At 41.9% G+C, this 27,864-nt stretch overlaps 1 protein-coding gene across 2 annotated transcripts in view; it reads right to left on the bottom strand.

The window, feature by feature from the left end:
* Positions 1–27,864, bottom strand: part of LOC110077047 (protein FAM163A) — a 166,065-nt gene that overhangs the window by 69,215 nt on the left and 68,986 nt on the right. The gene's annotated exons all lie outside the window — the stretch shown is intronic.

Raw genomic sequence — 27,864 nt, 5'->3', positions numbered from 1 at the left:
GGGACAGGGTAAGGGGTCTGGATGGCTTCCAGGCAAAGCCCTGGAAGCCATCCGGACCCCCCACCCCACCTTGCCACTGCCGATAGGCAGGCACGGGTGGCTCCTGGCAGCAGGGACAGGGTAAGGGAGTCCGAGCATGGCTGGCATAGGTGGTGCGGGGTGGCTCCAAGCGGCGGTGGCAGGATAGGGGGGTCGGATGGCTTCCAGTGCTTCACCTGGAAGCCATCTGGACACCCCTACCCTGCCGCCGCCACTTTGAGCCTTCTGAGCTCTCAAAGGCTTTCTCCAATGTCGGGGGAAAGCCCTTTGAGAGCTTGGAAGGCAAATGTCGGCGGTTGGCAGTGGCTTCGGGGTCCTTCCAAAGCCACCACCGACCAACCGCTGATATTTTCCCCCAGCTGAGCAGTGGGGCTTCGAAGCTCCCGCCGCTCAGTTGGGGGAAAATGCCAAAGAACCCATTTTCGGCCAGCTGATCGGTGGTTCCAAAATGGCCACCGGCTGTGTTGCGTCACTTTAGTTAGAGGCACCGCAAATGGAGGATCTTCACTGAACGGTGAGTTTGGGCCCCATAGGAACGCATTAAACAAAGTAATGTCAAAAATATCAGAAGGGATCAGCAATGCTTGTTGGAAATGTTTTTAAAAAATCCAGGGACATCCATATCATGTATGGTGGTCATGTGAAAAAGCATTTTTGGTTGTAATTTTGGTTAGAGGTTCGGGAAATGTCACAAGAAACTGTCCAGCAAAAACTAAGTTTTAAACCTCAAATGTTGTTATTGAATATAATGCCAGAGATCATTGATATAAAAAATATACAGTGGTGCCCCGCATAGCGACGTTATTCCATTCCGGATTAATCGTCGCATGCAAAAACATCGCTAAACGGAACGTAAAAAGCCATAGGAACGCATTAAATGAGCTTAATGCGTTCCTATGGCTCCAAAACTCACAGTTCGGCCATGTTCCTCCATAGCGCCACCATTTTCGCGCCCTCGGTACGCGAGTGCAGGGCGCGAAAACACTTGCAGCGGCCATTTTGGAACCGCCGATCAGCTGTTTAAAAAAACATCGCAATGCGAAGATCGGTAAGTGAAACGCTTACCGATCATCGCAATGCGATGTTTTGCCTATACAGTGGTGCCCCACATAGTGACGTTAATCCATTCCGGATTAATCGTCGCTATCTGGAAACATTGCTAAACGGAACAAAAAAGCCAATAGAAACGCATTAAACTTTGTTTAATGCATTCCTATGGGCTTACAACTCACCGTTGAGCGAAGATCCTGTATAGGGGCAGCCATTTTCGGTGCCTCTAAAGCGAGGCAACACAGCGGGCGGCCATTTTGGAACAGCCGACCAGCTGGCCAAAAATGGGGCCTTTGGCATTTTCCCCCAGCTGAGCGGTGGGAGCTTCAAAGCCCCGCCACTCAGCTGGGGGAAAATGTCGGCAGTCAGTTGGCGGTGGCTTTGGAAGGACCCCAAAGCCACCGCCGACCGCCGACATTTGCCTTCCGAGCTCTCAAAGGGCTTCCCCCCTCAACATTGGGGAAAGCCCTTTGACAGCTTGGAAGGGGGTGAGGGGTTGGGAGGAGGGCAGCCGGGAACACTTGAGCCTTGCCCTCCTCCCGGCTCTGCCCGACCCACCCCTCACCCTCATCTCCGCTGCTGCCGCTGGGTTTCAGAAGCCGCTTTCATGCTAACTAATCAGAGAGGCTCATTTTTCCTGGGGCTAGAGAAACTTCTCCCTTCTCCATTCTTCTTCCACATGTTTTTAGAAGCCATCCCTTTTACCTTTTGCAAGAGGAACCAGCCCTTGGGCTCCATCCCTGCAGCCTGGAGATTTTCTCAAGCCACCTGGGCTGAGGAAACAAACGTCTTTTTACTACTTTCTCAGTCTATTTCCTTCTATCAACTTTGAGCCATGATAACCTGCTGTATTTACTGGAGTTTAAGTGAGTAAATTATCTTTTTTTGTTTAATACCTGAAGATTTCCCCGAGCCTTATTTCATAAAGGGCTAGTCTTTGGATAGGATAGTACAAGTGGAACAGAAAAAAGGAGCCCTCTTTACCTAAATGTGACCTTAGAGAGCTGGCCTTCTGCTATGCATTTTTACTGGAAATTTAAGCAAATTTCCAGAACTCTTAACAGTTCCTGAGGTCCAAAATGCCTTATCATTAAGAGCTCTGCTCAGATCTTGGAAACCAACAACATCTCATATTAAGTTGTTCTCTTTTCCTGCTACTCCCCCTTCTTAGCAATATTGCCTTTTCCATTACGTTCTGCTCATATCTTGCAAACTAACTATTGGGGCTTCCTTTACTGAGTCAACCCATCTCATATTAGATATTCGTCTTTGTCTAGTGGGCCACCCCTTTTGTGAAGCAATATAGTCTATTCTGGTTACTTCTGTATTTCCATTATACAGTGGGGCTTTGACTTACGAATGTCCCTATTTATGAAAATTTCAAGGTACGAAAAGCTCCAGCTGCAAAATTTTGGTTTGACTTGCGGCCCGAGCTTCGACCTGGACAGAGGGCAGAGGAGTGGGTTTGTCCCCCATGGGGACAGGAGGCAGAGGGCAATGGGGATGGGAAGCAGAGAGCAGCGGAGGCAGTTTGGACGCCCGGGAAGCTGGCAGCAGGCATGGAGGTCAGAGCAGCTTTCGGCTTCCCAGGCTTCCAAAGTTGCACCAGCTGCCCTCTGCCTCCTGTCCCCGCTGCCCTCTGCCTTCCGTCCCCACCTTACAGAGGTTGCCTGTTATAAAAGACAAAGAATCAGAAATTTTGTGTTTCTCAAGAATACTCATAAGCAGATATACTGTAATTAATCTTTCATAATCTGACTTCTCCCCAGTGATCATGTGACTTGAAACATTCTTAGAAGTGTAGTGAGTCAAGAATTTATGTGACCATTTGCAGTCTTGTGATTACACTGATATTTACAACACTGGACTGTTTCTGACATGCCTAGAAGGTGGATAACATTGCCATGTAGTCAGAAAAACATTTCCCCCCAACTTTCTACACTAACCTCAACAAAATGAGTAGTGATAGTTTAGTCTTCTGAATTGAAAACCCATTGGTTCAAGGCCAAGGAAAAAGTTTAACTCCTTAATTTGATGTTCATTGAAGAATACTATTGTTTTTAACACTGAATATTTAAATTGATGAAACAGAAAACACATAATTACTGTAAGATTATTTTTACAAGTAGAACTTCAATGGTTTAAGAGAGTAAGGTAGATTTGAGGGTGAAATTGGCAGGGGGTGGTGGGAGGTTGGATCACCACACACTGGGGCCTGCGAGACTGAGAGAAGAGCCTCCTGAAACATCTTGAAAAGCAGATGGAGTTGGGTGTCATCAGCACACTGATGGTACCAGACAATTTTGGTCACCCTCTTTCAGGTTTTTCATGTATTTGTGAAATAGTATAGGGAATCATGGAACCCTGAAACATTCCACAGTTCAAGGTGTTGAACAGGAGGCTCCCAACACCACTACCATTCACAAAGTGACAACATGCAAGGGAAAATCCCAGAAGCCGACTCCTTTTTTCATCAGTTCATCACTTCTCACCCAAACACAAAGCTGTCAGGGCTATTTTTCAACAAGCATGAATGGCAGTGAGCAGAAGCGGATATCCTGTAGACCAGTGGTCCCCAACCTTGGGCCTCCAGATGTTCTTGGACTTCAACTCCCAGAAATCCTGGCCAGCAGAGGTGGTGGTGAAGGCTTCTGGGAGTTGTAGTCCGAGAACATCTGGAGGCCCAAGGTTGGGGACCACTGCTGTAGACCATCTTGACTGCTGCCACTGGTGTTATCAACATTCAGGCTGCCCTATGCTATGTAAAGCTTGGCATCCTTTTTTCTGCTGGGGCATAATATCATGCAGCAATGTTGGGCCATTTCCTGGCTTTCTAAGTCATGGATACAGAAGCACAATATCTCACATTCATAAACCAAAGTGTTTTTTTTAAATATTTCATTTGGTATCACGTTTACAAAAGGGCCAATGTGGATTTCAAAACTGAAGTTCCCTTTCTAAAAGGAGATTAAGATTAAAAATAGTCACAGCAACCTAACACTTTGTGGAAAATTAAAATATCTTAAAAGCATTGTCAAAATACAGTTATGAATTGCTTAACATCTTCCCTTTAAAGATTTCATTTCTTAAAGACCTGAAAGCATTAACCCCCCCCCCCATCTATCTTTTCCTTCAGCAAAGGAAGGAGAGCACTCACTGGCCCACTCTTTCCCCCTTTCTCTCTCCCAGCTGAATGTGGACAAATAGATTTGCTGCCAGTTCTGTTAAGTAAATCCACTCTTGCCCCAAGACATTTTTAAATGTTGAATGTGAGACTTATCTTTTCTTTTTTCATTTAAAAAGAAACAGGTTCAAAGCAGTCCAACAGAATAATCTGTAATGGGACCAACTCTTAGGTCAGAACAGCATCTGTGGGACCTTGCTCTCAAAGAAACATAAAGTTGGTCAGGTGTGCATTGTTTGAAGTGTTCCCACTTATTTATCCCACTTAGGACAAGCCAATGAAATGGAAAAATGAAAAGCTTGTATAACAATGTTTATTGTATAAAGTTCAATGGAACTACACTCATTTAGAACAGTTGAGGCCATGTGAAAATCTGAGGAGGGAAAAAAGCAGCTTAGTGCTCTTTGGAACTTGGTTCATGTCCTTTCATCTTTTCTATCATGTATGTTCTGGGATAAGATGGTAACATTCTGAGACAAGATCCCTTGCATCAGCAGCAAAAGATCTTAATAGAAAATTTCCCTTGCATACTATCTATTCCTGAAGAGTTTAGAAATTAGAAATGCATTTGAGCAACTGGATTTCTGTTGAGGGCCACCTTTTCTTGGGACTAATTGTTGGGAGTCAAGTACTGCTGGTGGACAGAACCAGAGTCAAAAGTGAGTGGAGATGCTCCCCCCCCCCTTATTTTCCTCTACTTCTTTCTCTGCTTCTGCCACTCTGTATTGTTCAGTCTCCCTCTTCCTCCCTGTCCAATAAACTGTCAGTGGGAAAGAAGAAACAGATCACCATTGGCCTGGGACTGCAGTTTATCATATCATATTCCTTTTGCTAGTCATATTCACCTAGCCTGAACTGATTGTTTACAGAGAGATTTGGAAATCAGGGCACGTGAGATTGGGTGAAGGGCCACCAGTGGCACTAAAGCTACAGATCACAAAATCTCTGATGTAAACCAATGGATGCAAAATAGCAAAATTTTGCACCTTTCAGTCAGAAAGCACATGAAATGAAGCCTTCCTTTTCAAGGGAAAGCTGTAGCCAAGGACTGTAGAGAAACATGCTTCCAAAAATTATTGTTTTCAACAACAAAAAACAAAACAAAGAAATAGCTCACATGTAAGAAGAAAAGGGCAGGCTCTCCATATCTTTGAGTCAAAGATGTAGCACGCTGTTTCTAAAGGTTGGAAGCGATGCCCATTAGAATAGCAGCCCTGAAATGGCTTTGATAATGAGGAAGGGTAATTGCTTGTTGTAGGGAGGAGGCAGCAGAAAGTGACCTTTAACGACTTCCCTCGAGTGAGCAATGTCCAAGAACAGACCATGATTTATGAAGCCAGCTCTTTGCATCCAGAAAACTTCATTTCACTGGAGCCATGATTTGATTTAGAGTTCTGAGAACAGCATGCAATTATCCCAAGATTCAGAGCAGACAGACATGCAAGCAGGCAGGCAGGCAGTGGAGAAATTATGTCGGTGTGGGAAGAAAGAAGCAAATTGCTGTGCTACATCCTGGGCGAAAAAGTAACTAAAACCACAAACACTCTTTTAAACATTCTTTAAATGATGGCACAGTACTCTTGGGGGCTGTGAGTGGCTGGAATGACATACTTCATGAGCTATAATGCAAAATATGGCACTCCTGCCTTGGGTTCCCCTTCTTCCTTCCTTCCTTGGTTTTTGGAGAATGTGCCACAATGTTTTTGGATTGCCATATCATCGGCAAGATAGGGAAAACTCACAGTGTGCTTCCTGATTTGTTTCATCTGCTTTCTGATTTGTTTTCCATAATATGTTGAAACACTTATCCAATGATAAGTGTTGCTTCTTGCTTCAGGTTTCATGTCAGAAACACCCAGTCTTGTGATGCGCAAACAGGGAAACAGCACAGCATGGTAATATCAAATTATTAAATATTTACAATATTAAATATATGTTTAGGAGGGGAGAAGAACAAAAAATGGAGATGCCATTTTTAGTAGCACCTCCTGATATCTACATTTTTTTTAGTCTTGGTCTTTCAGACTGAAAAAAGTGGGTGGCACAGTTTTTGGACCCCAGGGAATGTTGGGTTCAATTTTTTATTTATTTATTTATTTTGGAAACTGAACAAAAGGAGTGGATACTTCATATGTAAGTATAGGCATTAATCTGGGATGTAGGTGACTTTCAAAATTATTTTGTGTCACTGCTGAATCATGGTTTCTTCTTCCCAAAATGCAATATGTTGTTTCTCCAAAGTGTTTGTGTTTTTTTGGGGGGGGGGGGAGGAGGACATTTGATGCGAACAAGGATGGGATAATGACTCCTTGCATTGCTCATTAAGCAGCACACAGCAATAATGAGATGAGCACTTCTGAATTACATAACTTTCATTAGCAAGGCAGCTTCAGATGCCCTTGAGTCCAGTTACCAAGCTACATCAGTCAATAATTCCAAATAGATGCTTTAAGGATGCTTCCTTTTGATCAGAGACAATGGATATAGCACAGTGAGAATGTTTCCTGTATGTGAGAGACTTGGAAGGAACACAGCAGTGATCTTCTCCAATGCTGGTTCATTTCAATAGGGCTTGGGGGGGGGCAGCAAAATAAACACTATTTGTTTTCATGCTATTCTAAACCATATACATGGACTATTTACACAGTGACTTACAGCAAGTTAAACATCAAAATAAAATGGAACAAGAAAGCATCAAATACAACTCTTAATGGGAAAATCAGTTCCTAATATTCTATTCTACTCAGAGCTTGGAAAAAGTTGATTTTCCAGACTATAGCAGTAAGAATCTTCCAAGCAGTGGATTCATAAAAGTAATCCTACGAACATTCTGATCCCATTAATCCTACTACATTGTATTATGAGCAAGTAGGAGATCTAGCTGGGATTCTGCAGACCCTGGAGTCCCAGGGATAGGTGACACCTCTCCCACTGGGCCCAATGTCAGCATGCAGCACCACTGAGCAGATTCCGGAGTCCTAGTAGAGACCCCTGCCCTAGATCACCTCTTAAAAACCAGCTCTCTCATAGGACAAACAACCCTTAAGTGCGTGTTTACTCAAAAGTGAATCTCACTGTGAGCTTTATGCCCATGTATTTTTGCTCAACACAATCACAGACTTACAGTGCAATCTTATACATACTTATTCAGTAGGTGTTCTATCATGCTGAGAGAACTTTCTCCGAGATAAATATGGGTAGGACTGCAGATTTAGCAATTAAAGGGGGCCAGCAATTGTATTTGACGCTGTTTCCTCCACTCCAGACAAAAAGTGTCAGCATGCTAATTTATATAGAAATAAATAAATGCCCAGTCTTGGGTCAATACAGTGAATAAAAGCCTTATTTGTGATACACTAATTGATGGGAGTGTCTTACTTTAGATAATGAACTAGGAAGATTTTTAATTAATTTTTATTATTATTGCCAACCCCTAAGAGAAAGCACTTCTTTGGGTTCAGTAGTATTAAATGATCACAATAACAAGATGCTAGATTAGTTTTGATCTATTATTGCATTATACAAACTAAGCAAAGCTAAAATTAAATGAAATGCAAAGGTCTGTGGATGAAAAATAATCTGAAGATTTAGCTAGCATATCATAAGGGCAGAATCTGTTCTAGCCTGGAGAAGTTTAGTCATATATAGTTCACAGAATGAAACTCCCAGCTGTATTTTTGCAGAGAGATTTAACATTTTGCTTGTTAGCAGGTCTGGATGCATCAAGTCACCTAACCTAGACAGGCAGGCAACATAATCTGCCTAATTTCCTGATGCTGCAACCATAAACCAATTTATCATGAAATGAACACTACTGGTTATTTTTCATCCCTATGGGGGCTTTTGGAAAACATGCATATGATAGTATGGTGTGACTCATCTATACTTTTACTTTGGAATCCCTTTTTTCTCACCACTAAGGTTTAGACATTGATAGACATGGATAGTTTCTCCTGTTTAGCTAGGATGAGTCATGCTTTCCATCCTCAAACTGCACAGCATTTTAGTAGCTGTTGAGTAATTAAGATGGCAATTCTAAATTTGTGAGGGTGCCGCTAGTCAAAGATCTTCAGTGTTTCCAAAGCAATGGGAATAATAATGTCATACACACCCTTCCTGTAATGCTGTTTAAAAACTGAAGAGCAGTATTTATGTGCAAACAGTGGGAATTAATTTAAACCCTCCTCAGAACAGGTCTAAGGTCCCTTTCATGGGGTAGATATGGTTAGGGGCTGAGAAGGCTCTGCCTCCAGCAGATCCACTCCCTCTCCACCCAGTCTCCATACTCTTTTCTTCCCAACTCTTTGAGTCAGAGGTCAGAACTGGATGGGGAAATCTGACCACTGGATTATAGCCTTACATGCATTCTTCCTTCTTTTTGCATCAGCTGGGCTTATACCAAAAGGATGAATAGGTCATCAGTCACCCATTCATAACAGGTCTGGATTGATCTTTGGAGCTCTGTTTAGGATAAGCAGAAAAGGAACTGAGTGTTTAGACAAGCCTCATGTGGTCTAGCTATTGTTTCTGAAAAGAAGAGCAACAATAACAGGACAGCTATTTAAGACAGTCATGGAGAAAGTATGATGCTCTAACTGTTGTTGGTTTGTAGTTTCCATCACCCTTTACATGGGCAATGTTGTTTAGGGTGGAGGAAAGTTGAAATCTGACAACATCCAAACAGCAAACAATTTGCTCATTCCAGGGTTGAACATAAGTGGAGGTCAGAAGTATGCACTTCTATTAGAGGACAGATCTGCTTCACCATACCTGACATCCAGAGAGAGAGAGAGAGAGAGAGAGAGAGAGAGAGAGAGAGAGAGAGAGAGATACACCTACACCCATACAGTACCCTGAGTTCCAGTCTCTGTCTCTCTGATTCCGCCTCTGTCCCAAAACTACAGATCTGTTGTGGTCTCTTACTCTTTTCACAGATAGCCTTCTCATTAGTGGAGGTGGGTGCAAGGCAATTTCCCAAGCTCAGAGTTGAAACTTTGAAAGCTCTTTGTAAACAAACAAACATGGAATCATGAAACAGTGAAACTGGAAGGGGCTTATAAGGCCATCGAGTCCAAACCCCTGCTCAGTACAGGAATACAAACCAAAGAATATCTGCCAGGTGGTTGTCTGCATTTCTTTTGAATGCCTCCAGTGTTGGAGCACTCACCACCTCTTGAGGTAATTGATTCCATTGCAACAAACCATTCCATTCCATTCCATCCATCCAACCAAATAAATAATCTCTGAACCATTAATTAACAATCCTGAGCCATTAATAGGCAATCTGTCTACTAACAGTTGCATCTCATGAAACCTTAAACCAGACAGAACTTAGTAGTCTTTCAGTACCATGAGATTCTTCATCGTTTTTGTTGCAACAAAGCTAACTTGCCTTATTTGAAAATTTAATCACATAAAAGTGAACCTATTTCAGCAAGACACTGAACACACAAAGGAAAGACGGCACTGAAAGACAGCTGACAAGAGTGTTCCCAGAACTCTGATGCTCATGGCCCATGTCTCAGTCTAAGGCTGGGGCAGCTCATGGTCTGAAGGAGGACACTTCACATCAAAATTTTGAGGGGGATCACCCCCTGCTTTGATCACAAGCAACCTATAGACCAAATTCTGCCTACTGTAGTTTAGTATTTGGCTTCCAATTGGCAGGTGACCAGCAAAAATGAAGCACCTCCTTTTTTCCTTCCTGAATGTACTAGTAATGAAAACTATTGAACAAACCTGGAATCCTTATATCAAAAGGGGAGGCCTCTCTCTTTTTTGCATAATATAAGAACTTTGGTCATTTGGTAAAGTTTATTGCCGGGGAACCTAGGAACAACAAAAGAAAAAAAAAGCTTTACCCAATGCACAATTAACTTGTGCATTAACTGACACATTATGTAGTTATGGCCTCTGGCTTAGACTGCTTTTAAAACAAGATAGGTCTTTTTAGCAGCAACAGTCATGATAGCTAAATGGATGTCCATGTGCAGATGCAGTAACTCCATACTCTCCAGATGTGTCCAACTGCCATTCTCACAATACCCTGGGTAGTAATGCCACAGTAAACCTGAGTTCTAGATACTGGGAAATACTTCATTTCCCCATCCTTTGCACAAAATGTTTTCCAAGTGGTCACTGTAGGGAATGGACAGTTGAACTAGGCCGGCCTTACCCAGCCTGGCACGCTCCAGATGTCTTAGTTTACAACCTAAGTCATCTGTAGAGAGCACTGGTCATCTTTGTTAGGAGTGACAGTTGTAGCTCAATATGTCAGGAGGGTAATGGGTGCCTTGAAGGACTGATTAGATGAATGCTTAGTTCAATTCAGAATGGCAATTTCTCTGATGTTATTAAAACCGTTTACCAAACTCTTTGTACTCTAGAACAGTGGTTCTTAACCTTGGGTTACTCAGGTGTTTTTGAACTGCAGCTCCCAGAAATCCCAGCCAGCACAGCTGGTGGTGAAGACTTCTGGGAGTTGCAGTCCAAAAACACCTGAGTAACACCTGAGTAACCCACTGCTCTAGAAGACTCCTCAAAGAGATATATTTGAATTTAATGTATAAATGGTGACTAATTTGACTGTTAAATTCATTTCCTCTTGGGTTTCAGTCTCTAATAGCGCACAAGGAGTTAAAAGAGAGAGTGCAGACAATCCTTGATGGAAGATGGAAGCAGCGTTCAAGTCCATTGGGGCCAGTTGGTGCAGAGATACATTTGCTTTAATTGATGCTCCACTCTAATGCGAAGTTCTGCTCTGAAAAGTGACTCTGTAAATTAATAACAATGTGATGTTCTATATTTATTCTCCTTCAATGACATCCATGCCAAAATATGCACACTAAGCAAGTCAATGTGAGGTTTTTTCCAACAGTCATGGCCCCAATAGCAAAACCACAACTTTTAGAATTTTAAGATATAAACCCCTGATTCTTAATCATCAAACTAGAAATAGCATCAAGATCCGGAAACCATTTGTGTGGAATTCTGTGTTACAATCAAATATTGGCAATAGATCATCTTGTAATTGGAATGTGATCAAACATTGTTAAATACTCTTATGTAGCCACAAATGTCCTGGTTTAAGTGGCAGTCCATTTTTTTAAATTGAATTATGGAGCCACATGATAGGACCAGTGAATGGCTCTTGTCCCTCACCTCCTTTGCCATGCCCATCAGGAACAAAGGTCACACTGGCACATGTCCTACACTGAGGGAATAGCTTATCAATTTGTGGAGCCACTAGATTTCAATTTTCATTTAGTCTAGTCAGCATAGGCAATGCTGAGGGATTATGGTAACTGTAATACCAGCAAATTTTGGAGGATCCTTGATTTAGGGGAAGGCCAGCCCCTGTTCCACAAATCTCTCCAGAGAGCTTCTTCTGCCTTGTCTACTTGCATTTTAGTCTCCCAGCCTAGCTTTTCATGTTGGCCATATACCATAAGTATAGGCACTTCCAAACAAGAAGGCGAACACAGGAAGTAACTGCATACAGTCCACCACAGTGGCATAGTGACAGATTCCAACTAATGACTATCACCGTATCATTTGCATTTGTTAGGAATAGGAGGGGGATAATGAAATGAGAATGGAATATAACAAAGACTTGGACTATCCTGTGCAAATTAACCAGTGGAAATCTACTCTCACTTCAATACCTAAAATTTCTTTAGAAGTAAAGTTGCACTTGGTTCAACAAAAACTGACATTTCAGGCTTGAGATGTAATAGTTAGTTCTTCAGATGCACAGGTGTCCCATGGGCACCCCAGCTTCTCTCCCCCACCTACTCTGGCAGGTGCTCACTCAGAAGAGGAGGCAGGGTGGGGAAGCCCAGGACATGGAATGGGTGTCTGCCAGAGGAGGCGGGGGAGGGAAGCTGGGGCACCCATGGAACACTTGTGCATCCCAAGAATTAAGCATTATGGACTACCCAAATGGAAGCTCATGCTCATCTCTATATTGGAAACCACATGTTTTACTCAAAAACAAATCAGCCACTTCAGTTACATGTTGGTGATGCAATATAGACAGCACATCTTGAAAATATATGACATGGCTGCATCCAATGGTGGCTGCTTTCTGGTTGGATGCATTGCATTAATAGAACCCTTTATATCTGGTGACATATGTGTATTTTTACACTATATCCTTGAAACCTAGACCTTAACCGATGGTCAGTGCAGTTGGATCTCACAAGTTTTACCAGCACAAAAAGACCTATACTTCAGGAGTGGAAAGACAAACATGTACCATTCGTTAGTCAATGGTCAGAAGATCTCACTACTTTAGATATGCATGCATATCTTACTTGATGGATGCCAACTCTAAATATTTCTTTAAAATACTTTATATGGTCATTTGGTGGCCAGGAGTGCTTTTGAACAATTAAAACTAGTGTGTCAGCTGCACCTATTCCTGGAGAGATTTGATCTAGCCGTGGTGACAAAGTTCCCAAGTTCCCAGCTTGATTACTGTAATGAACTGTATGTAGGGCTGCCTTTGGAAAGTGTCAGGAAACTTCAGGAGGCTCAAAACATAGCTGCCAGATTGCTAACTAGGGCTGGACACAGGGATCACATAACCCCCCCCCCCCCCCCGGATTGGTAGCTCCACTGGCTGCCAATCTGCTTCCGGGCAGAATTCAAAGCACTGGTCCTATTCTATAAAGCCCTAAATGTCTTGGCTCCAAGCTATCTCAAAGAGTGTGTCTCCCTCTATGAGCCTGCCTTGGGGAGGCCTTTCTCTCAGTCCCACCACCTTCACAGGTGTGCTTCGTGGTACATGGGAAAGGGCCTCCTCTGTTGCTGCTCCCAGATTTTGGAACTCCCTCCCACAGATGGCTAGGTTGGCTCTGTCTTTACTGTCTTTATCTTCTGCAAGCAGGTGAAGACCCTTCTTTTCAGGCAAGCTTTCCCTCAGTGACTGGCTGCCCAAGTGGAGTTTTTTATTGGATTCCTGTACCTTACTGCTTTGAATGTGTTTTGGTGTTACTTATGCTTTTTAAAATGGTATTCATTTCATTTCATTTATTTATTTATTTATTTATTTAATTTATACCCCGCCTATCTGGCCCACCGGACCACTGTAGGCGGCTTCCAAATATAAAATCAAATAATAAAACATAGACAAATACATAATAATCAAACAAGAACAGCAGTAAAAATAAAAAGGAAAAGTAAGAAAAAATCAAGAGTTGGCTGGAGGGAAGGCCTGAATAAACAACCATGTTTTTAATTGGGTTTTAAAGGTGCCCAGCGTGGGGGCCACGCGAATCGCTGGAGGGAGATTGTTCCAGAGGCGAGGAGCCACTGTGGAGAAGGCCCGGTTTCGTGTCTTCTCCTTCCGGGCCTCTCTCGGCGTCACGCTCCTCAGCCTCACCTCCTGACTCGCGCGGGTGATCCGGGTAGACCTTGGTGGGAGGAGGCGTTCATCTTTTTAAGAATTGTATACTCACTGTCTTTAGCTTTAAAATACTGTCTTTTAATGATGTAAGCAACCCTGGGTCCTTTTTGAAGAGAAAGGAGAGGAAAAATATTTTAAAGAAATAGGAATAAATAAATCTTCTACCAGACCCATTAAAAGATTTTGATTATTCTTTTCTTTCTTTTTCCTTTGTTTTCTTCTGGAATAAATAATATTTTAATGAGTAGGGCAGGGCTTCCATGTGATTGGTGATGGTGCTCTTTAAAACTTCCTGGAGATGTAAGAGTTACTTGGTTAGGCCGCTGAGTAAGAATTGCAGGGGAAGGCAATTATTCAGGTGTCCTGCCTTGAAAATCCCAAGAGGCATGTGGTTGACCATGGTGGAAAACAAGATGTTAGCCTAGGTTTGCCTCTAGACTGATCCTGCAATGATGCTCTTAGTTCCTTATGATTATAGAAGATGCCAGTTTTTGTAACAAAATTATCTTGGCTGTTGCAATGCCAGTGCTTTAAATATTTGCGTTCACTCGTCAGTTGACCATGTGCTGTTATTATATTATAGTTATTGCACTATAGTTTCACAGTAAGGGACAACTAGTTTTCATGTCGCATGAGTGAACAAATGTAGTGAGCTGTTTTTACACAATAGCAGAAGAAGAGAATTCACAAATAGTTGTCAGATTGACATTTCCCTTTAAAATAGTCCTTTTCAATGAATGGATATTTTTGTTCAATTTGCTATGGCTTTTTGAGGACAGGAAGCAATCTCAAGCTTCCTTCAAAAAAGAGGCCTAATCAAAACACTGGTAGACCGTGCAAATCGGAACTGTGAAGCTCAATTTCTCAACACTGAACTCGAACACCTGAATTGGGCCCTACAGGCAAATGGCTACTCCAAAAATGAAATCACAAGAGCCATCAAACCAAGAAAACAACACCGAACTGAAGAAGAAAAACAGCCACCCACAAACAAAGTATTTCTGCCATACATCAAAGGGGTCACAGACCGCATGGGGAAACTTCTGGAAAAACACAACTTACAAACAGTATTCAAGCCCACCACAAAAATACAACAAATGTTACGGTCAGCAAAGGACAGAAGGGACCCCCTCACCACTGCAGGAGTATACCAGATACCTTGCAGTTGTGGCCAAGTATACATTGGAACCACAAAACGAAGCATCCACACCAGAATCAAAGAACATGAGAGACACTGCAGACTAAAACAACCAGAAAAATCTGCAGTAGCTGAACATGCCATAAAACAAACTGGACATGAAATTCTATTTCAAAATACTGAAATACTGGACAACACCAGCAATCATTACGTCAGACTGCACAGGGAAGCCATTGAAATCCACAAGCATCAACAAAACTTCAACCGGAAGGAGGAATGTCTGAAACTCAACAAAACCTGGCTCCCAGCTCTCAAAAACACAGAGTGCAAAAGGTCAACGAACTCCACCCAGCCACAAGGTCATGGGATTACTGCACACAAAAGACCAGCTAATGACACCCATCAACCACAGGGACAGATAATCTCCCCTCCTTATCAAAACAATACATCCACAACAAAACACATTAATCAATCATCTCCTGATTAGGACAATAGCCTACCTCACAAACTAGCCTTCTCACAGCCATAAATACTCCACCCACTCTCAAGCCTACCCAGAGCACAGTTTGCTGTCCTCTGAAGATGCCAGCCACAGAGACTGGCAAAACGTTAGGAAGAACCACTTTCAGAACACGGCCAAGAAGCCCGAAAAACCCACAACAACCAATCTCAAGCTACCTTGAGCCCATGAAATAAGAAGGACTATAAAACTACATTGTGAGGAGTTTTTTCTGTTTTTTTTTTCTGGGAGGCACTTAGAGGGATTGAACTCCCACTATCCACAGCAAGGTATCCAACTCACTGAAGCTTCTACCTTAGTAAGATATGTTCTGTACAGTGAAAAATAACACCAGGCTTCAGCATCAGTTCCCTGTTAATGCTAGTTTGCTACTATCACATGCTTTTAATATGCTGGCAATGAACAAATTAAGAAGCCAAGTAATTAAATAAACAAGATCTTTTTGCAATATTTATAAGTTAGTGCTTGAACCAACTGACTTCTTTACCCATATTTTAAATTACTGTTGAGTAGGGTCTAATGGGAAAACAAGCCATTAAGTATTTTGATTCTGGTTTTGGTTCAACTTCAACTATTATTGATGTTGTTCTGTTTTGATTCAAGTCCAAGCTAATGAAAGTTTGATAATCATTTGGCTAAACTCCAGAACAAGTTCTACTTCACATGAGAATATTATGAGAACAAGATGTCTTTCAGAAGATACTGGCCAAAACCCTGTTGCTCTGAATGCCACAACTTGAGAAAAAATCTCCACAGGCATTATCTGTTGCACGTCAAGTCACATGACTCAATATGCAATAGAAAATGCCTATGGAGATTTCTTAACTTTACAACAATTTGCTGTTAAAACTTGTGCCTTATGTGAAACTGTGCAGCAGGATTATGGTCATTATGAGAAGATATTATTCACACACACATCCAGTGCTGATATGCAAAATGAGTGCAGCAAATTAATGGGCTTAATGGGATAACTGCCATAAATTTATGGTATAAGCCATAAATAGAATGAAGCACTACATCAAATAAAAGCAACTGGATTTTTAATGCTAAAAATGCAACATGTATTTCATGTGCACAGTTTAATTAAAGTAGTGCAATGTTAACTCTCGAAACAAGAGACCTTTATCTGTCTTGCACTTCCTAATCATTTATAACTTGAAAGTTGAGTTGCAAAGGATGATGCGAATTGCAGTCAATGTGGAGGGCAGCATCTTCTTCACCTCCTGCTCTGTCTTAAAGGAAGAAAAGCAAACGTAAAATAATTAAAACCTAATTCCAGGTACATTTTATATGTTCAAAAGTTGTTCTGGCAAAGCCCAATGACATCACTTTGTTCATGCACGAAACCATATTCTCAATTGTTAGTCTAAATGTATTTAAAATTCTGTTGCACTTGAGGAACAACCAAGATTTTCAGTCAATAGTTTTAGATTCTGTCTGGTGGTAATACCGAGTCTGGGTCGGTTTTTGTTTCAAATGTATATAGAAGGTCAATTCTCTCCAGTAAAGGAATAGCAGTTCTGGCCTCCATCAGTTGGTTACACTGCCATTCCAGGGCATTGTGCTTCTTATCCAGTCAGTATATACCAGGATATGATTAAAAGGGGTGCTGGAGAGATATAATGCATTACTGCTGCTATAGGAAGAATAAGGGAGAAAAATCTCCCACTCTCTGTTCCCATTCATTTGATCTATGAGGGATACATGGAGCTACACTGGGAAGAAAAAAATGACCCCTTTCCTAACCAAGCCATGTGTAGCACTCAACACTCATACTTCTTTTCCTTCTTCAATTAACAACCCTCAGGCATTGTCTGCCACCTCGCAACATCTGCCAGTAAAGACAGTGGGCATCTCTTCCCAGTCAGTGGAAAAGGCAGTGAAGCTCAGCAGAAAATGCTGGTAATCTTTTGCAAAGTGTCTGATGACGTTCCCATTTTCTTGTTTTTGCTGCAATACACAATAACATGTATTTTGTGAAAATTCCGGCCACCTATGTCTTTGAAACAGCAGGGGAATTCTAAGCATTTTGCTTTCTTGTAACAGCAGAGTATGTTGGTCTCCTTTTAAAAACTGTAATAAGTGATATTTCATACTCCAGACTATAGCTTCCCAAATGTTTCTGGCTAACAGGAATTATTTCTTCATGGCTAATGTACAAGTCTTGCTGCAACTTCACCTCATTTTCATAACTCTGATATTTGATTTTTTTTTCTTTCTTCTTTGCATAGCATAATGGATATTGATTTAACTTTTTGTATGTTCAACTCCTATAAAGTCTGGTTTCCTTTCATACGCATACACATTATTACACAGTCATGTATGAATACTTCATCTTCTGCCACTCAAAGGACCAAGACTATGACTGAAATCTAGCAATAAGTCATTGAATCAAAGGAAATTACATAGCTGTGGATACAACAGGCATTAGGTCGGGCACCTGAATGCCATTGTGAGCACACCTGGAAAGGGATCATGGACACCAAAGCTCATAGGGCCTCATGACAAAATGTTTCTGTGTGTTTAGTGTGTACCTACTTTTTGCTTTATTCCATCAACAGCTGAAGCAGAATTTGCAGCCTTATCAGAACTTTGCTCAGAAATTGTGTGGTACAAACAGTTAATCACAGATTTAAGGGGATCAGGCCATAACGGTACATGAAGACAATACCACGTGCATTCATATGGCGACCACTGAGAAGATGCGGAGCAGAAGTAAGCACATTGATATAAAATATCATAAAGTCAAGGAAGCAATAACAAAGTTAATTGAGTTGCAATATTGTGAGACAGAGAGAAATATATCTGACATTTTGACAAAACCCCTGAGTGTACAAAAACATAAGGAAATAACTGAAGAATTACACTCTGCTCAGGCGTAAATTAAGAGGGGTGTCAAGGAAAATTTCCAGGCCTGAGCAGAACAAGGTGTGTTAATGAGCAGCCATGATGATCAGGTGTGTAATAATGCTGAGTCATGATGACTCATGAATGCTGACTCATGCATGATGCAATATCTAATGTGATTTGCCACAGGCAATTGTGCATAAGTTTACAGTGGTGCCTCGCAAGACGAATTTAATTCGTTCCGCGGCTAATGTTGTCTTGCGAAAAAATCATCTTGCAAAATGCATTTTCCAATAGGAATGCATTGAAATCTAATTAATGCGTTCCTATGGGCAAAAAAAGTCAGAACAAACTCACATTTGGTTTACAAAGGGTTTATTAAGTGCTCTTTAAAGCCATATATATTGTGCAGATGATTTTAAAAAATTTCAGTAAAAAAACTTTAACTTTTTAAACATCATAGAAAAACATTTAAAAATCAGCAAACATGAGGCAGGAACAAAAAAAACGGAAAACATTTGTCTTGCGAAGCACGGCCATAGGAACATTTGTCTTGCGAGTCATCAACCCCATTGCCGAAACCATTTGTCTTGGGAGTTTTTTGTCCTGTGAGAGATTTTTCTTGTGAGGCACCACTGTATATGTGTAAACCTGTACAGTAGATGTATCTTCCTGCTTTGTGATGAATGCTACCTGTTATGCTGCCAGACAGAACTTTTGTATATATCTTGTAAATACACGATTAGTGTTGGGAGAAGCTGCCTGCGTGTGTGTGATTTATTTGGACTGCCTGGACAGGACATTACTCAGCTGATCCTACTGATTTCCACAATTTTGTGCTAACAGCTAACCAGCCTTCACTGGTCCCATTCCCCCCCTTTTGTCATATCTGCAGCTTCTGATGCCACTTCTCCTAGCGAACTGTCCTTTCTCTGCCCTGGTTTGGGGGGGCCGGAACTGAGGAGTCCCGGTCAGCTTCAGGAACTTGCCTGAAACCTAACCAGTTCTCGCTGCAACAAAACCCTGCCTCCATGGCATAGATATGATGCACATGTGTTCAGGAATACTTGGTGCAGTACTCAGAAAACTCAAAGAGAGAGGTAATATAGACTATTCCTTGTTACTTGAACACATCTATTTTCTCCTTGAGTCAAACTATTGGGGGTGGGGGATGTTTCACCATGCTTTGGCTAAAACCTGGCAAGGCCAACATAGTCCAGAAAAATCTTTGGCCACATGCTAGTCCAGTGCCAAAGGATGCCAACTGGATATTGGTGAATTGGATCCAGGCCAGTTTGAAGAAAATAGAAGCTGGATGTTATGTCAATTAGAGTTCGGCTATTTTTATTAACAACATAGATCAGGGGGTGCAGGGAATGCTAATCAAATTTGCAGATGACACAAAATTGGGTGGAATAGCAAATGCCCCCAAAGACAGAAATGGAATTCAAAATGATCTGGAAAGGCCTGTGTGCAGGGCTGAAAACAACAGAATGAAATTTAACAGGGATAAGTACAGAGTACTGCTCCTAGGAAAAAGAAACCAATTGTACAGTTACAAGATGGGAGAAACCTGACTCAGCAATACTACAAGCAAGAAGGACCTTGGAACCATCGTAGATCACAAGCTGAATATGAGCCAACAGTGTGATGTGGCTACAAAACAGGTAAATGCTAATTTAGGCTGCATTAACAGAAGTAGTCTCTCTAAATCCTGTGAGGTATTAGTTCTGCTATATTCAGCATTGGTTAGACCTTGTCTTGAGTTCTCTGTCCAGTTCTGGACACTGCACTTCAAGAAGGATGCTGACGAATTGGAACAAGTTCTGAGGAGGAAAGCAAGGATGAGCTGGGGGTCTGGAAACCAAGCCCTAAGAGAAAAGACTGAAAGAACTAAGCATGTTTAGCCTTGGGAAAAGACTAGGGGAAGAGATGGTAACACTTTTCTAATACCTGAAAGGCTGTCATAAAGAGGATGGGCAAGATGTGTTCTTGATCATCCCAGGTGCAGGACATGCAACAATGGGCTCAACTTACAAGAAGCCAGATTTCAATTGAATGTCAGGAAAAATGTCCTGTTAGGGCAGTAAGACAGTGGAACCAATTGCCTAGAGAGGCAGTGAATGCTCCAACATTGGAGGCATTCAAGAAAAACAACCACCTGGCAGATATCCTTTGATTTCTATTCTTGCATTGAACAGGGTGTTGGACATGCTGGCCTTATAGACCCCTTCCAAGTTCATTATTTTGTGATACTATGATTCTATTTAATGTTCCTTACTCCCCTCAGAAAGCTGAATTGTAATTTCATATTGGAGATGGGCAAGACAACAAAGCCCTTTGACAGAAATATCCCTGAGAAATGCAGCAGAATAACCAGATGGGAGGTGCCTGCTCCTGGCAAGCTAACCCACTGTCTGCCTCTGGGAGGAGAGCCATTCAAAGGTTATTATTTCCATCTCCTGAAAGCATTCATACAGCAGTTCCATCCTAAATTTAAAGAACAAAATGTTACAAAAAGCAGTAACAGTAATCCAAATGAATCTCTCAGAAGCTAGAAGCTGGTAGTGGGAATATTTTTCAAGGGCTTACTCCCACATTATAATATTTAACCAAATTCTTAAGGTTTGGGTTTGTTTTTTAAAATACTACTCAAGAGGAGAAATAGGTTTTTGAAAATTCAGATGTCATACAGTTATACCCATCATAGGACTTGGAGAGCATATGGGCTGCCTATTGAATGTGCACTCTATAGTAAACGTGTTTGTGTAAAATAGGCCTACAAACTATGAACAGAGATAGAACAATGCTAAACTATTGGGGTAAGAGGAAAAGTATTCAAAAGTCAAGGACATAAGGGGATGAACATGAGCAAATGCAGTTGCACATATTCTCGCTTCTGCTGTGATTATAAAGAAAGATTAGTAGGAGAATCCAATTAAGTCTTTCTGGTGACAGAACAGCTTCTGGCAGCAGAACTGTGAGAGCCCAGCAGCTCCCCACGGGCCATCAAAATCTGCTTTGAAGGACTGGGATTCTCTCAGGAGCAAATTTTGGGGAGACGTGGGAAGGGCTGCAGCAGGAGAGGAGAAGGAACCTTTGCTCATGCCATGCTGCATTCCGCCCTAGGAGTTTAAAGAAACAACATAACATAAAAGGTGTGCTGTCAGAAAGATTTTTAATTAAGGGAAGAATACTTCATTTCTCCTACTGAATAAACACTGCCTTTCATAATGAGCATGTCCAGGGAGCTGCTTCATTCAGTGAAGGGAGCAGGAACAGGGAAATGGCTATTTTGTATACCCTGTAGGTTTTTCATTTGAGGGGAAAGCTGCAGGTGTTTTAGAGTTCAGACATCTCTGCACATGTGTGAAAACACATAGGAACATGTTGCATCTTCTCCTTCTTCCAACCTCCTGCCACAGAAATTTTCTAAGGTACAAAGAGACCTGGAAATAAAGAATACAGGTGAAACAATACTGGCTTCATGGGGAGAAAACAGTTGCTCCCATAAAGACACATATGAGCCTTTGGAGGGTAGGAAATATCTCATTTTCCACAGATTATTAGAAAACTTATATTTTGGAAACTTTGAATGTTTTAAAATAAAATATTTAGCATACTGTTGCCATTTGCATGATATAATTTTTTTCATCTCAAACTTTATTTTGCTTTCAGATTAATAGCAGATTCCACTTGGACAAATATTTGTACAAACACGACTGAAACAAATGAAAAGCTACTGCAAGAGAATGGTAGTACTTTTGCCTGATCCTTAAGGTTTACTTGAATTGTGAGGAAGGGGAAAAGCAACTTGCTTACCTTGTCTCACCACTGAACCTGTTTTATTTTTTTTCCAAAAAACTTTGAGGATATTAAAAAAAAGCCAGGGGGTGGGTGGGCACACCACCAAGGAGACAGAATGGACTCTTAACATCAGCCAAACGAGTTTGCAAATGAAGGAAGCACCTGCTTACACCCACTAGATAACACTATTAATTCGGCTTTAATTGGCTTCTCTTGCCTTGGTGAGAACACAAATTCTAACCTTAGCTCTCCTATGGAGGCCGCCACATTTCTGCATTGCCTTTTCCCCAACTCCCCTCCCAGCCAGAAAGGAATGTTGCATTTCACAAGCTGGCAACATGTGTGTGTGTGTGTGTGTGTGTGTGCGTGCGTGCGTGTGTTGTTATTGTTTTGGTAACTCTTTGTTTGAAGACTTGAGTGCAAAATTCCAGCCCAATGTTACCAGGGGGTGAAGTTTGAAACCACACATCCCCATAGGTGGTTTGCAGCCAGTGTTTGAAATAGTCTTCAGAAGCATGCATGACAGACTTTTGCCATGAATTTTTGGGACTCTCCTGATTGTTCTGCAACAATCAGCAACAAAAGCTTGCTGATTGCTTGATTTTTTTGTGGTCTAATAAAGGTATCACCAGTCCTGCATTTATATAGAAAATTAACTAATAAAAATAAGACTTCACTCCTAAGCATACATATCTGAGAGCTATCTGTATCAGTATTCAGAAAGCAGTAAGTTGAGTAGTAACGTGTAATGTATCATTATATCTGCCTCTGAACTCTTTGAAAAAAGCTTCCCAGAAATGTACTTTGACTCCTTCTGTTCCCTTTCCCATATTTTTCCTTGTTGCTCCATGAAAATGTCCTCAGAAATTGAGCCCCAAGGTTTAATTAAACATCTGTACTTTTGAAGGACTTCTTGTTCTAGCAGTAAGTTCTTATCACTGAATATATCTTCTCATCAGATGAAGGATTATTCTGCTTGTCATATTGCCTGTGTCCATAGTCTCCTTTGAACTAGAACAGAACTTCCCTCCTAAACACCTTCTTTTCCATAAAGGGTGCTAAAACTGCATACTGGAATACAACAGAACTTCAAGGACTGCCAGTTTTGTCTGGGGCTTTTCTTTGCATCATGAGAGTGCAAAAGCAAAAAGTTTAAAAAGCAGGGGGAGGGGAGAGAGATACAGCTTCCTAATATAGGCAGGACTCTCTCATTTCAGAGAGAAAACTGCTTCAGGACTTAACAATACAGCTGGCAAGAAGAGTGTTGTTTACGAGACTTTCTTGCAAATAGACAGTGATAAAGAATATTAGATAAACAGTCCAGCCAACATCATCCAAGCCTCCCTCCCTCCCTCCCTCCCTGCTTTCAGAGCTCTCTTCTGCCCCAGCACTCCCTTGCCAGCTCTAGCTTCGCTGTCCATTGTTTGCTTAATTCAATGAAATGTCTTTCTGTCAATTAAGACTAGTTTTGATCTTACCAGAAAGTTCTACAAGGTCTAATTGGAAAAATAGCAAAAGGGACTATCTTTTCAAAACAGATTATACTGATAAAAACAGTGAGGAATAGTCTGAGCCCTCCCTGATCTGGATGATTTAAAGCAGACTGAGATCAGTTCAGTACACATGCTGCTAAATGATTTGAAGCCAGAACTTTACATTGTACTCCTAGGGCTAGATTCTCAAGGCTGATTTACATACATGTGCATGTCATTTCACTCCTTATAGTTCTGCTTATTCTGTTGAATATAATATATCATATGAAAACCTGTCTTTAAGTCATTTGTTATCCTCTGATGAATAGGCATGTGTGAACCAGCTTTTCCAATATGAGGGGCCAGCCAAGATTGGCATTTAGGTCCCTGTTGGTAGGATTTAACTCAAACCTGCTCCTTTCACACACATCACTGGGACTTCTGTGGAGTGTCTTCTGGCATGATTCAGTGCCCTCCTAGTTATCCTGTTGTATAAGCTGTGTGGATGGCTAATTCACACTCAAATGGAGCTGCGGGCAGCATTATCTGAGGTTACAACCCTGTGATGTATTAGGTGGGTTGTGACATTAAAAGAGAGGACTGAGGAACACCCTTCACTATGTTCATTTTTTTAAAAAAATATTTCCTTAACTGACACAGCACAATTGTAATACTTTGCTAAGTTGAAGCATTGCTCTTTCAATATGCCACTTTAGGTAACAAAAAAAGAGGGGCCAGCTGAAGGATGGCCATGCTGACTCCATGGGCTCCGTCCCCACAAGGCAGTGCAGCCCTGCAGAGCCCCAGCAAAGGGGAAAGGCAGGAAATGAGTGTTACTTCCTTTCCATCTCCCCAACCTTTCCCACAATGTTTTCGCTTCAGATTGCTGCTATCCTCAGTAGTTGCTGCTAATGCCTTTTTACTCATGAGTAAATGAGGTAAACTTACTTGTGAAAAAAGTTTGTAAACTTACTCATGAGTACATGAAGTAAACCTTGCTCACAAGGGAACCAAGTAAATCTTGTTCCAAATTAATTTGGCAATCCAAAGACTTGTGTGGACTCTTCCCATGGGGGAATAAACATCTGTGTGAACAGAAGGATTGCTTGAGTGAGAGATAAAATCGATTGCATGGAGGATAGGAACCTTTTATGTGTAAACAAGGTTGCTCCAAATTCCCCTGTTTGGACAAGACCCTAGACTTGGTCTCCACTTTTCCCACAAATATGACACCTCTGTATAAAGGTTCCCTAGCCAAATCCCATATTTAGCCATCTTTTCTGTGCAAATTCCAAAAAGAATGAGGCACCTTAGCAGGTATAGAAAAACACATCAGCAACTGAGAAGGCCTTCTCCTGTGTCTCCATCAAGGTACCTGTGAAAGTGGTGAGACTGAGAGGGAAGCCTCTCCTGATAATCTTAACACCTCAGCAAGCTCATAATGGGTCCCGGAGATAGATTGGGTCCAAGTTGTTTAGGGCTTTATAGGTTAGTACCAGCATTTTGATTTGTGCCCGGAAATGATTCAGCAGCTAGTGGAGCTGCTATAACAGTGGGATTATGTGGTCCCTGTAGCCAGCTCCAGTCAGCAATGTGGCTGCTGCCTTTTGCATCCGCTGACATTTCCTGACGCTGTCCATCGGCAACTCCATACACAGCATGCTACAGTAATCCAGTTGGGATATACCTAAGGCATGTATCACTGTTGTGAGATCAGGCCTCTCCAGGAATGGGTGCAGCTGACACACTAGTTTTAATTGTGCAAAAGCACTCCTGGCCACCATGAAAACCTGGACATCCAGGCTCAGAGATAAATCCAGAAGCACACCTATGCTTTCAGAGGGAGTGTAACTCATCCAAGCTCAGGCTGCACCCCTATTCCTTGATCTGCCTTTTGACTGACCAGGAGTACCTCTGTTTTGTCTGGGTTAAGTTTATTCACCCTCATCCAGTCTATTATTGATACCAGACACTGATATAGAACTAAAACAGCTTCCTCAGATTGAGGTGGCAAGGGGAGGTAGAGTTGGGTGTCATCTGCATACTAGTGATACTGAACCTCAAAACTCCAGACAACGTCTCTCAGTGGTTTCATATAGATGTTGAATAATATGAGGGACAGGACTGAACCATAAGGGACACCACAGGAAAATGGCTGGGATGTCGAACTAGATTTCCTCAAACACCACTTTCTGAGTTCTGCCATCCAGAAAAGACTGGAACAGTATCTACAAGACCCATCCAAGAAAGGCACTGCAGAAGGATATCATAGTTGATGGTATCAAAAGCCACTGAGGATCCAGCAGAACCAACAAGAACACACTCCCCCTATACAGTTCCTATCATAGGTTATCCACCAAGGCAATCTCCATCCCATAACCAGATCTGGAGCACACCAACCCATACCAAAAAAAGAAGAAGAAGAAGAAGAAGAAGAAGAAGAAGAAGAAGAAGAAGAAGAAGAAGAAGAAGAAGAAGAAGAAGAAGAAGAAGAAGAAGAAGAAGAAGAAGAAGAAGAAGAAGAAGAAGAAGAAGAAGAAGAAGAAGAAGCCCCTGACAGGGTCTCAGAAAGGAGCACCCTGGGGGCAAATTGGAGCAAATTGGTCCACTTCTCATGTGAGCCCTGGGAAAAAAGAGTGGACAAATCCCGCCGAACAAGGAAATTAACAGGAGGAAAAATGCCTGTCTGGACATGTCTTAAATTGATTCTTGTTGCTGGGGCACCTTCAGTTGTGGACCCCCTGTGACGGACAGCTCACACGTCACTCCTGTCCATCAGGTTAGAGCTCTGGTGTGGGAGCCTATGACAGGACAGGAGGGGCGGAACCAACGGAACTAGGAGGGAAAAAAGACAGTTTGGGACAGTTAGGGCAGTTGGAGAGTTAAGAGTGATGAAGAGATATATAGAGAGGGATTGAAAGTGTTAAGATAGACAAATAGGTTAGGATTAGGACAAGGGCTTGGAAAGTTGATGTATTTTAGAAATGAAGAAGTAAAAGTAATAAGAATTAAATAAACAGTTTGAATGTTGTAACACCTTGATTAAAGTGAATCCAAAGCATGTTTAATGAATAAATACTACAAGAACATCCATGATTTTCCTTATATGTTTGTTTCACCTTCCACTCCTTCAATAAATATTGTTATAATTGACAGCAGTGATTTAGTATTCGTCATTGGTACAGTGAGCAGAATATCCTCTGGTGGCAGCGTAAGAAGAAAGAAAAGAAAAAATAGTGCCCAAAGGTGAACCTGGGTGTCAGGGAAAACAAACAGTGTGGCTGGGGGTGTGCGACACCCCCAGTTAAAAGGAGTAATTGGCTCCTGCACATTTTCTCCTTCTGAACCTGTTCCCTATATCAAGGCCTCTGGGATTGTTCGGTGTAGGTAGGTGAGACATTGTTTCCCATCTTTGACTTTCTTTTACTTTTTTCCTTAGCAATATTTTTCAATAATCTATTTAACCCTAGGTAGAAAGCCTAGATGTGCCGATCTTGCATCCTGTAGAGGTGATACCCGCATGCCTCTCACCCAGTAAATTTCTCATTTCCTCTGTGATGGAGGTCTGCTATGATGCACTTTTAAAATAGTCATTATTAGTACTACATGTTCCTGGACACCCTGAGAGTTATGCACTGGACCAGTCCCATCCTTTGCTAAGCTAGGAAAATTCCCCATCCAAAGTTTCTGAGAGATAGTTTTACCTCAATGTGAAAGGGAGAGAGGGAGGGATGGTTTTCAGTACCCTTGCCCCCCCCAACTGAATTTTCTTTGGCTTTGATCCTAAGGTATATTCCTCCTTCCTCAAATTAAGAATGGGTAAAGAATGGGAAGAAGAAGGGAGTTGTTGATAAAGAACAGCTCTACAATAAAGCTCTTTCAGCAAAGGCAACTTCCAGCAAGGGAAAGAAATGTGTCATAATGTTTACTCTTATGAAACAACTATATAAGATTTTTTTTCTAAAACTAAAAATTGCTCTGTGTACACTTCAGAACATGGCTGCAGTGCTGGGGGACTATTTAAGCCATTCCCTTGTATCATTGTCCCAGTTTAGCAACATGATTTCACTGCTGTCTGCCCTGTGCAGGCATACGTTCAAATTAGAGATGGGGACGACCTGGCAAAATAGTTTGTGGTTCGTCAAGGTCGATGCACCATAAACTTCATGCCAGTGAACCTACAAACCACAAAGTTCATTGGGTTTGCTGAGCCCCACCCACCCATAGCCTGCCCCTCTTCCCCCTGCCCTATTGCCTCCCTACCTTGACTGCTGCCACCCGCAATAATGACCAAGCCCACACTGCCACCGCGATGCTGCACCGGCGATGCTGCCATCCGCCACAGCCTGTGCTGTCGCCATCTGCCACAGCTTGCATTGCTGCTCATCTCCACCCACC

This window comes from Pogona vitticeps, chromosome 4, assembly GCF_051106095.1.
Source record: "Pogona vitticeps strain Pit_001003342236 chromosome 4, PviZW2.1, whole genome shotgun sequence".
In the NCBI taxonomy this organism is placed as follows: Eukaryota; Metazoa; Chordata; class Lepidosauria; order Squamata; family Agamidae; genus Pogona; species Pogona vitticeps.
The sequence above is the reverse complement of the archived record's forward strand: the minus strand, read 5'-3'. Positions and strand labels throughout refer to the sequence as shown.